The sequence below is a fragment of the Spermophilus citellus genome, assembly GCF_964194105.1.
Source record: "Spermophilus citellus genome assembly, chromosome: 5".
NCBI classification, from domain to species: Eukaryota; Metazoa; Chordata; class Mammalia; order Rodentia; family Sciuridae; genus Spermophilus; species Spermophilus citellus.
Genome location: NC_138186.1, coordinates 85001363 through 85007332, shown reverse-complemented (window position 1 = coordinate 85007332; position 5970 = coordinate 85001363). Strand labels below are relative to the sequence as shown.

Genomic DNA, 5970 nt, shown 5'->3' with positions numbered 1-5970 from the left:
ATCTACCAATATGCTCAAGCCATGGAAATTAACTTCTTGATTAGTCAAAGACCATCAAAGACTCGAAGCAAGTAAGTAAATTAATCCAGTTTTCATCCTCCACTTCTGATTTTCATTCTGGAAACACAGCCAAAAGGACTTTGTAATTGAAAATAAAAACTGAGATTAACTTGCAAAAAGTTACAGTTACCCGAGTAACAGGAGATCTTCTTTGGAAAATAAAATATTTTTTAGAATAGCATTGTTCCCATTTTGTTTCTCTCATGATTCTGGAACACGTTTAGCATCACAAAGAAAATTAGAATAAAGCTTCAAATGTAAGTGTTATTTACAATGTGCTTTCTTTTTACATTGAAAAGTATCAGAGACCTTGCCATGGTTTATTTATTTACTTTTCCCTTAATATGTGTATTTTTAAAACCTATTTTCCACTTACATACATCAAATGAGTTTCATTCCTGAGATCTGTGGGAACTGTTCTGGAATTGACAGCAGTTGTGGTTCCCTTTGACAACTAACCATGTCACTTAAAAGACTATTTTTAATTATGTAGCAAAGAGAAACCACTCTTCCTGGTTTTAATTTATTTATAATAATGAAATCTTATAGAACCTTTATTTTTAAAAACTTCTTTCTGGATAAGAAGGGCTGTTGTTCCCTGCCTGCCTACCCCACTTACAAAAATAATGATGACAGGGTTCCATTGAACACTGCGAACATAATGTACATAATGTTTAGTTCAATCTAAATGTGGTTACACCAAAGATCAGAGGAAATATAAGAAACTCACTCAACTCTCATTGAGTTTCTCTTGGGGACTGCATAGCATAGTGGAGAATAATTCCTCAGGAAAGAAGCCAAGAGCAGAGACTATGCTGTGTACACATGTTCTACAGATTCTTGTGTATATTAGTGCATACTTTATATTCACTGGTATGAAAAGAGGAATCTTTCAGACTTAGAGTGTATGTGTGCAACCAATTCACGCTAATAGTGATGAAAATTCTCCTTTCTCTTTCATCCAGTTTACAGGGTTATTACCTTCATCATGTCTCCATGATTCAAAAATCTTCAATAGCTCCCATGGTCTACAGGACTGAGTTTAAGCTCCAGAGTTTGTCACAATGTTGCATCATTCTCCCCGTGCAAATTTATCCCCACATTTGCCTCATCAGAGATCTTTTTCCCCATCTAGATAAGGTCCTGGTTGATCCTCAAGTGCTCTGCTCTTTCTCAGCTTTTCTTCATGTTCTTTCCTTTACCCTTCATCAGTCCACATGGAACTCACCCCTCAAGGTTCACATAAGCCTACAATGGATTTCTCACTACTTTGATATATAATACAGTTATCCTTTCTGTGGTCAATTTTGGCACTTCTTCATATACTATTTTGCAAAACTCATATCACTCAACTGATTCATATGCAAAGAGCACCATCCCCTGTCAGAATGCAATCTCAGGCATGGTAAGAACTCTGGTTTTGGGGTTTTGTTCTATCCTTATATACTTATTTGTAACTACTATTGGCAAAAAAAGTATTATGTACATAGTACCTCTGGAATTTATTTTTTATATATTTTTTAGTTGTTAATGGACCTTTATATTATTTATTTATATGTGGTACTGAGAATCAAACCCAGTGCCTCACACATGTTAGGCAAGCACTTTACTAGTGAGCCACAACCCTATGCCCTGCCTCTGGTATTTTTTTTAAAAAGCATATACTAAAGCAAAGTTAATTATTTATAAGTATGTTATAAAGGAGTTTTTGAAAGCTGCAATTTTCCATTTTCTTCTTTCTTAATAAATTTTTATCTTGCAATATTTCTGAAATAAGCCTTATGGGTTACCTTGGGTAAGACAAACACATGTGAGAAGCAGGACTTATTTTTGAATGCATGCCTAGGGCCCGAGATATTCCTCCACTAATAAGGAAAAGAGGCATTACAGGGTTGATTTCATAACCCTTTCAGACAACTCTGTGACTAGCATAATAAATTTATATTCTCTGCAGCCATTCCTCATTGCAGGAAAAGGCAGCATGGAGGGCAGGGGAGAAGACAAGACATAATCATATGCTAGATAAATTCCTTCCTGGTCTATTTCCTGCTACGTATGACAAAAATAAAATTTATTCTGAATACTCACAAACCATGTTCCTCAGGTCATTTATGCAATTTAGTCCCATGAACTGATGTTTAGGAGGCAATTCTAGAGTTGCTCTTCCCAGGAGTCTCTTTTCAAAAGTCCAGATATCCCTCTGGCGGCTTTCCATCACACTGGCTCTGAAATTCCAGCTGAAGTTGCTGTGCACTTTTCCCACTGATGGCAAGCTACAATGATCAATTTGACACTCGGAGCTCATACTTGGAGAGTAATATGTTGACAGAAGAGCTGAGAGTTCTTACATGGCTTGTCTTACAGAAGATTTTCCACCACCATTACTGAGGCAACTATGGAGGAGGGTTATACCCAGAATTGTCTTCCAGAAAAAATAAGGGGTGCTCAGTTGAATGAAAATTTTATATAAATCATAAATAGTTTTTTTAACATATATGTTCCAGATATTTCATGAGAGATACTTAAATAAAAAAATCTACAATTACTTATCTAAAATTAAACTGGTCATCCAATTGTCAAAATCTAGCAACCATGTGAAGAGATGGTTAAAATGTTTTTACTATAGAAGAAGGGAATAATAGCATTTTCTATAGAACATTTTTAGGTACTTCATCAGAAACATAACTTTTACGAGTCTATCAAGTATTATAATTGATATTTTCCCTATAGAAATCAAATAAATTGACATTTGACAAACTGTGAGCTGCATTGGAAGAAAATAAGAGAACACTACAAAAAAATAAATTTCTCTACTCTTTACCATTTCATCCCATAAACTGAGATCATGATTACCTTGATCTAGAGTAAATTCAGAAATGAGAAAAAAATTGCTATCAAATCCAACATTTATATATAGGATATTGTGGAAAGAAGGGAACACCTCATTTTTTTTTTTTATCTGTAACAGAGACAACATACTTTATTACAAATAGGGAATAAGGCAGCTTCCCTAAGAGTCTCTGAGAGGCCACTCAGGAACACTGATTCATGCAATTATCTTTTGCATCTAGCAGAAAAATATACTGTTTACAAATAATTGCCAATCTGGCCTAATCAACAATCTTTGGTAATAGAGTCTCTTGTTAAATATAGACAGGAATTCTCTTTCCATCCATTAAGTATTCTAGCTTCATTTTTAAAAGCAGACATCGTAGATCTGGTTGGGACAGTCAGAGAGAGAGAGAGAAAAGAGAATATGAATGAGCCTGAAAATTTATAATTAAATTTTACTCTGAGTGAGCTCCTTAATTCTGCTCATGCAATGATCAACAGCGTTAATGAGTAAAGGGATCCAACTCTCTTCTGGTTGAGGGGTCATATGCCTTGCTTTTGTAATTTCAAGTGCCTTTCTTAAAACAGTTACAAGTTTTGCAGAATTGATTTGCAAAGTCAGGTGGCACATAGGTGGGTATATGGTCAGAGCCAAATCATCCACACTAGGGCAGATCTCATCAGAAATATCCACAATGTCATGCAGTTGAGCCAGCTGATCCTTCTTCCCATTCTCTGTCAATAAGATCCGGATTTTCGTCAGGCAGGCTTTGGATGCTCTCACCAGTGCAAGGCATGGGATTATGAGCTCTTGATCTTCCTCAGACCAACATAAGTCTCACTTCATCATTGTGGTTGTCCTCCTCAGAATCATTCAAGAGGCCACAGTTAGGGTCACATTCTTCCACAGCCTGTTCCATTTCTTCATGTGCATCCTTCACAAAATCCACATTCTTTGTCAGCATTAATAGGGCTGCAGCTTTATTATCTCTTGGTATCTGAGGAACTTGCTGGCATGCAACCCAGACACTGTTGCAGGAAATAAGGTCACTGTTTTCAGGGCTCTGAGGTGGAGTGATGAGAAGCACTTCCTCAAGCTGAGCCATGTCTTCCACCATGTCCAAAGTGACGCTTTTTACCATCTTTCTCAAGGTGATCCCCTGTTCCTGGGAAAGTGACTAGTGCACTGCAATAATTGCCTAATGGCAGCACAGACTTGTTCACGGATCTTTTGGGTTTCCTGTGGTCAGAGTGATCCTGTGATCAGAATGGTGGCTTCCCCACCTAAACTGCTGCCTCATTGAGTCTTCTCCAGAACCTCTCCTGATTAAACTCCTCCGGGGTCTCCCCGTGTTCGCTGACAGGTGTAGTGTGGTGGTCCCAACCGCCACAAAAGGAAAAACTGAAGAGAGCGGAGCCACCTCCTGCGCTGGGGTCCTGCCCGCTTTGACCTGCCTGGGCTTTTCTCTACCCCAAGGTCACCACTGACCTCACCACTCCCCACAGCGTCAGCTCACCCCGCACTCCAATCAGAAGCAACTGCAGCTGGGCCTCCAAGCGCTGAAGCTGTTTCAAAGGCAGAGCCAGAGTGAGGACTGAGGCTGCAGACGCAGCTTCGCTGGCCATCTCTGGGGACTATCTCATTTTTAAGCAAGAATACAACAAGGGTCACGGAAGCCACTCTGAATACCCTTGTTTCCAGCTAAGTCAGTCATTTGTATATTGGCTCCCTCCCTCCCTTCCACATTCTTCAGTAATTTGACTCCATTTGTCAATCTCAGAGTACAAGCTGTATATCACAGAAGTCCAGGAAGCCCTACCCTGCTGCCTCAAATTAATATTGTTACATGGATGTCACTCACTTGTTCCCATTTTTTCTAACTGACAAAGATCTGCTCCTGAGTTTTCAGCATGGCTGTTTATCATCAGTGAATAAAACCCCAAGGACGGTAAAATGCATCATCCTATTTGGATCCTATTCCATAAAACCCGATGTCCTTAGTGATACAGGACTGTGGCACTGGCTGCTTTTCCACTGGCTATGTTGGGGTGACACTGGTAAAGAATGTTATGCCCTGATCCTCACAAAAAGTCCACTAAGTAGAGCAGCAAGAATATGTGACAGTTTCCATTTAGAAAGAGCCACATCATGGACAAGAAACATGTGGCCAGCAGAGATGCCCTAGTTTTGTATAACTTGGAAGATCCACGATGTCAATCCCATGGTTTAGAAAAAAAAAAAATATTAAAGAGTTTACCTAGGACTGTTTGATTGGCAAGTTGATGACTGATTTATGAATTAAATCAGGTCATCATGTAAGACACTCAATTGCTAAATACATACTGGTTGCTGTGCTTGCTTGAAAATAGGGAGATTCTCAAAATGAGAGCTGACTGGAAAGATCAAATGAAAATGAAGACTAAGTGGAACTTATTCTGAAAAATTCAAGCTAAATTGTGATTGGCTTTGTTTATACAGACTTAATTTTTCCCAATTTAAATGTATTAGTTTATTATGAATTTTACTTTGGAAGCATCTTAAAATAGTTTGAGTGTATTCTTTTTCTACTGATTCAATTCCATTAGCTGGATATTTTTTTCAGAACCAGTCCCATTTCTAAATTGAGAGTGACTTTTCTAAGTCTCAGCATTGTTCTAAAATTCAAAAGAGGGCTGCCATCTGGTGGGAAATACCAGAATTTATTTTGATTACAGTTGGGCTACATAAAAACCTACACATATTTTCTTTCTTTCTGTTTTGATGGATTTACATCCTGTCAGCAGAAATCATTTCTATCACTTCAGAGAAAGAAATTTATTTTATGAAATTATGTAGTTAATCATCAATGAAATCTCTCTTTTGCCATTAACATCAGGCAGGTGAAACTAAGTAAGGAGCAGTCATGATACAGCAAAGGGCTCTGTAAGTCAGCAGTGTAGTTAAGTAACCTAGAAAGAGGAGCTTGCACAGTTTCACTTGATCAATTTTGGTAGTTGTCCATCCATATCAAGTCTAGCTCCTGCTAGAATTTATTTAATAGTATAAAATTATATCCTATCTCCTTCCCAAGAAACAGG

General features: G+C 38.0%; 1 pseudogene across 1 annotated transcript; it reads right to left on the bottom strand.

Moving 5' to 3' along the window:
• Nucleotides 1-3340: 3340 nt before the first annotated feature.
• On the bottom strand, nucleotides 3341-4518 carry LOC308649703 (cyclin-D1-binding protein 1-like; annotated as a pseudogene). Its single transcript has 2 exons — nucleotides 4397-4518; nucleotides 3341-4249 (listed from the first exon to the last, which is right to left on the bottom strand). The product of its transcript is annotated as a cyclin-D1-binding protein 1-like (transcript).
• Nucleotides 4519-5970: the final 1452 nt, after the last annotated feature.